Below are 6049 nucleotides of genomic sequence, written 5' to 3' on the forward strand. Positions count from 1 at the left end.
CCTGTACTGTCTTATTCAGCCAGATGAGCCAACAACCCTCTTTTGATCTGCATCATTTCTCATGTGCATGTTTCTCCCAGTGTCCTCCCTTTTCTTTATGATACAAATTATTACAGGTAGAGTTTAAAAAGAAAGTTTTTAATGTGCTCCGTCCTGGATCCCATTTTTCATCATTCCCTTTTGACGGAAAAAGAAAAAAGTCTCTACAAACAATTACTGAAGGCAAGAAAGAAAATCTTCAACAAGCTATGTTTTTTTTGTTTTTTGTTTTGAAAGCTGGGTCTGTCCATGAGGCACACAAACCAGGACCTATCATCTTTTGGGGGATAAGAGGTCAGCCTCTGAAACTGCGCCACATGCACGGTGATGAGTCACGGTGGCACCGTGGTTAGAACGCAGTACTGCAGGCTACTTCTGCTGACTGCTGGCTGCCTGCAATTTGGCAGTTCGAATCCCACCAGGCTCAAGGTTGACTCAGCCTTCCATCCTTCCGAGGTGGGTAAAATGAGGACCCAGATTGTTGGGGGCAAGTAGGCCGACTCCGTAAACCCGCTTAGAGTTAGGATTGTAAAGCACTATAAAAGAGCTATATAAGTCTAAGTGCTAAGTGCGATTGCTACATATAAGAATGTGGAGCAGAAGACTCTTTATCAAGGAGTTAGGAGAAATGCCTTCTCATCCTTGTCACTTGCCTTCCCTCACTCACAAGGTCTAGCACTGCAGAACAAGAAAGGCAGACTTCACTGATTCTGAAGTAATGGGTGACTCACCCTGCCTGCATCTAGACAGACTGTCAAGGATTGAATTTTACTGTGAGCAGGGGAAAGTAAGTGACCTACTTAGAAATCAGCTTCTGTGCCTGCTTAGAAAGTGAGGAAGAGAATACTTGGGGCCAACAACTAGATACTTCTACTGAATTGTTCCTCTAGTGAATTTGGGGGTGACATCAATAGTTCTTCCTTATTTTTTTTCCCTACAAGGGGCCCTTTGATGAACGTAGTGTCAGCTACTCCAAACCACACAGGGAGCTCCTGTTTAGCTGAGGCTGGAACATGAATAGATCTGATTGGGCAAATCCAACCCGCGGAGGCAGAAATATGAAATTGTGCAGCTAAGCTCAACAGCTCTGTTACATAAATATTACGACTTACGTTTTTTTGTTCATTAGGGTTATATCCCACCTTTTCCCAAGATATATAGGATTTAACACAGTGGTGGGATTCAAAAATGTTTACTACTGGTTCTGTGGGCGTGGCTTGATGGACATGGCTTGCTGGACATGGCAGGGGAAAGATACTACAAAATTTCTATTCCCACCCCACTCCAGGGGAAGGAGACTTTAAAATCCCCATTCCCTCCCCACCCCGCTAACCTGCTTTCCAGCTCTGTTCTCCTGTGCAGGGCAACCAAAGAAGACCCAGCTGATCAGCTGGGGCTCAGGAGGCAGAGAACAGATGGGGGCAGGGGCCAGTCAGAGGTGGGATTTGCCGGTTCTCCAAACTACTCAAAATTTCTGCTACCGGTTTCTCCAGAACTGGTCAGAACCTGCTGAATACCACCTCTGGTTTAACATATCATGCCCTTTTTTAATACTCCCAGCAAGACTTACGAGATAGGTCGAGCAAAGGCAGTGATTAGTCCTAAATTTTCAAGTGAACTGGGGTTAGTCAAGAGATAGCGAATCCTATTTCTAGGATCCTATTTCTAGCGAATCCTCCATCCTATTTCTCTGCACCCTTTTGTTTTCACTTGCTTCACTTAGTCTCTTCTTCTCCATATATACTCTTATTTTCTTTTCTGTCCAATCCTGTTAAATCACCCCACGGGAACTGTTTTCATCTGGGTCACACCAACCACCATAGGCTTCGGTGTTTTGGAACTCAAAAGGACTGAGCTCTGGATACAGATTCTGAATCTGGCTGTCGGTCTTGTTCTTCCCAGAGCTCTCTACAAATAGGTAAGGAGAATGGCCACGCCCTGCCTGTTGGCCTGGAAATCCCACTTGGGCAGAACACAAGTCATCGGTCTACTCTATGTAAAGGGCAGCCAGGCTAATTCCCAAGTCCCTCTTGGTGTGTTTGTGTGAGTGTGTTCATACATACAACATTATGGGTTAATGGCACGCCTTGACTATTGAGAGCATGTTTACAGATGGTCCTTGACATTACGACCACAATTGAGCTCTAAATTTCTGTTGCTGAGATGTTTATTGAGTGAATTTTGCCCCACGTTACAACCCTTCTTGCCACACTTGTTAAGTGAATCACTGCAGTTGTTAAGTTAGTAACACGTTTGTTAAGTGAATCTGGCTTCCCCCGTTGACTTTGCTTGTCAGAAGGTCATAAAAGTTGATTGTACAGCCCCATTATCAATATGAGCCAGTTGCTAACTGTCTGAATTTTGATCCCATGACCATGGGGATGCTACAACGGTCCTAAGTGTGAAAAACGGTCATAAATCACTTTTTTCAGTGCTGCTGTAACTTCGAACAGACACTAAATGAAGTGTTGTAAGTCGAGGACTACCTATAGATAAGGAGAATGGCCCGTTCACTGCTTGTTGGCCTGGAAATCCCACTTTGGCCGAACGCTAGTCATCGCTCTATGTTATAATGGGCAGCCGGGCTAATTCCCAAGTCCCTTTCGGTGTGTTTGTGTGAGTGTGTTCGTACACACAACATTATACGCTAATGGCACATCCTAAATATTGAGAGCATGTGTAATTCATTTGTCTGATTCATCTGCTGCTTCAACCTGAGCAGCTTGTAGGCAGTTGCAAACACAGAAAAATAGCACAACTGCAGCATTGTGAAAATAGGCAACAGTGATAAAATCCAAAGTAGCTTTTATTCTGGTGGTTTCACCTCTCAAAAAGCCTTCTAGAAAGAACTACTACGTTCTTAAAAAGCTCGTGGGAGACCATGAGAGTTGGAGGTCACCTTTGGGACAGTAGAGGAGGAGTTCAATACGAACACAGGCAGTCTTACCTATGTGTATACAAGTATGTCAGCGGAGTTTGGGGTGGAAAAAGAAGTCCTCCCACTATCTTTTAAGCCCAGGGCCCATCATAGTTTTGATCTACCTCCGCCTTCAAAAGTTACAAGTGTTCCTTGATTTATTCTTGTCACAATTGAGACAAGAATTTTCATTGCCAAGCAAGACCAGTTAAATGGGCCATGCTCAGTTTTGTGAAGGTTGTTCAGTGAATCATTGGAGTTGTGAATCAGTGAATCAGTCATTAAGCAAATCAGCTTCTCCCATTGTGTTTGGAAGCCAGCTGGAAACGTCACAAATGGCGACCAGAATACACAGGTAGTCCTCAACTTACAACAGTTCGTTTGGTGACCATTATAATGGTACCAAAAAGCTTGGCAAATTGACTCGTATTTATGACCGCTGCAGTGATCCAGGGTCACGGACTCAGCTTTTGCGACTTTCTGACAAGCGAAGTCTATGGGGAAGCCAGATTCACTTCACAGCTGTGTTACTAACCTAACAGCTTCAGTGATTCCCTTCAGAATCATGGCAAGACAGATTGTGAAAGGACAAAATTCACTTTAACAAATGTTTCACTTAGCAACAGAAATTGTGAGCTCAATTGTCATAAGTCAAGGACTACCTATCAACATGCTCTCAATAGTCAAAGCTGTGCCATTAGCCCATAATGTGGCATTTACAAACACACACATGCAAACACACCAAGGGGGACTTGGGAATTAGCCTGGCTGCCCTTTCCACAGAGACTGATGACTATCTGTTGCTGCAACTGTCATAAAAACCGCCTTAAAGACAGGCAACTGCCACTTGGGTTGCTAAATGAATGGTTATAAGTCCAGGGCTCCCTGTAGCTGCACGAGGAATGCCGCTTTGCCTTCTAAAGGAGTTCTGCTCCAGCAGCCTCTGTTCCGGTTGCATGTGAAAATTGGTGACTACATCCTGCACAGATCACAGAGAAGGAGATGAAGGAAGAACAAAGCATTTGTCTGCAAGTAAGGAGCCCCCCCCCCACACACACACACCTACCCAGAGTGGCTTTGATCCGTTAGAAATCAGATCGTGAAGAGATCCAGTTTGTATGGAAGCATTTGCTTACAGCAGAAGGAAATCTGACGAGATGACAGGACATAAATATATTTATTAGGCAAATGGTATATAGGGTTTTTTTTTTGGCTAGTTGCCTGGATTAGCGATTACACCAGGGTTTATGTGTGCCGTTGTTGAGATAAAAACCAGAGAAAAATGTACAAATGTCAGAAATAAGTGGGTGGCTCAAAGCAAATAATCCACCATCAGTGATCTCTTTTAGGAAGGGATCCCCAACTCGGCAATTCAACAAAGAAAGTGCAAAACAGCCGCCCATTCTAACCGCAGGCCATGAGCACAAGATGGCAGCAGCAGACCTGCTTTTCAGCTCGTAAGCTATGTTACTCCTACCGAAACTTTCCCTGTTTGGTGCTCTCCAGGTGGATATGGGTGCTGTTTTTCCTGCAACTCCCAAGGGACCCAAAGGCTGGGAATTTAAGGAATTACAGCCTAGTCCTATCTGGAGAGTGTCAGATTAGGAAAGATGGTTATAGACTCCCCATCTTCCCACACCCATGAAAGGGAGCAGCATCTCCTAGCAGTGATTCTCAGAAAACCTCATGCTAATGGAAACCGCCTTAAAGACAGGCAACAGTTGTTTATTTTAAGAAAAATAAAGTTTGTTCTTTTCTTAATAATAGCAACAAAAACCAAGTCAACAATAGAGGTAATGCAGGGTAGCACTTTGGAGCAGGGGTGGGTAACTATGGCCCCTTTATGACCTGTGGACTTCAACTCCCAGAATTCCTGAGCCAGCCATGCTGGCTCAGGAATTCTGGGAATTCAAGTCCAGAGATGTCATGTCAATCACAAGAAGCCATAAAGAGACTATAATTGTCCATCCCTGCTATAGAGTAACAAACCAAAGGTAGCAGTTCAAAACTGAACCAGGCGATACCAGGAAGAAAAATAATTGTAATTTACATCAATATGGCTATTCCCTGTGTACTTAATAATAGCCTTATTTGGCTGAGACTTTTGGAGAGGTAGTGAGGATTGCATCCAAAATGTGTGGATGTGCAATCTTGAATGCCCTGGTACAAAGCATCTTAGGTATTTTCAACATTTTAGGTAATTGCGATGTCTTTCCTCTATAGCAGGGGTGGACAATCCCCAAGTTTTGGGTGTGGCTGGGCTGGCGACCGACTCCCTAGTGGCTGAATACAGCTGTATCTGCAGCTATTTCCTTGCTGGATTCCACACTTGGCTGAAATACCATCCAATAAGGGGAACTCTCTGCCTTCGCCTGCATTTTTGTGCCATTTTACAGCCGAGCTCTCAAACAAGGCTTCTACCCCACTAACACAATGTCTTTACAGCCGGCTTACATAATGCAACAGCTCCGTTTGCCAAGCAGAACAAATAAGCACGGAAAGCACACCGGTCAGGTTTATTATTGCTGTCTTCCTTGGTTGTATTCACGTTGGCTGAGGAGGGAAAGCAGGACGGTGGTACGTTAACAATGGGGGTGGGTGGGATCTAAATAAATCCTGCATTGACTTGTCATGGCAAAAGGCAAGGCTGAATTGCAAAAATGCAGCTCCCTTTAGCCCAGCCTTCCTTGACCTATTCTCCCTCTGGATTCACTGGACTGCAGGCTCCCATCAGCCCAAATGCACAGAATACACAGGGCGCATGTTTGTGATTTTGGGGATGCCACAGCTTGTAATCCAACGCAAAGGAAAGAATATTGAGCTCATCAAGCTGGATGTTAGAGTAAAAAAGGAGTAAGAGATTAAAACCTGCTGAAGGAAAAATGTGTTTTGAAAACAATTTTATTGGTTTTTAAAGACAAACAAAAGCAAACAAAACATAAAAACATCCAGCTTTCTTTCACAAATATACAAGCAGTGTGTCAGTTGGTTTATCAATTTTTTGTGCATCCATTTCGTAGTCCCAATTACAGTTACATTGCATGATAACTCATACTATCAATCAAAGATTAAATACCCTAGTATCACTATTAA

This window comes from Pseudonaja textilis, chromosome 2, assembly GCF_049901715.1.
Source record: "Pseudonaja textilis isolate UNSWEBS1 chromosome 2, rPseTex1.2, whole genome shotgun sequence".
Taxonomy (NCBI): domain Eukaryota; kingdom Metazoa; phylum Chordata; class Lepidosauria; order Squamata; family Elapidae; genus Pseudonaja; species Pseudonaja textilis.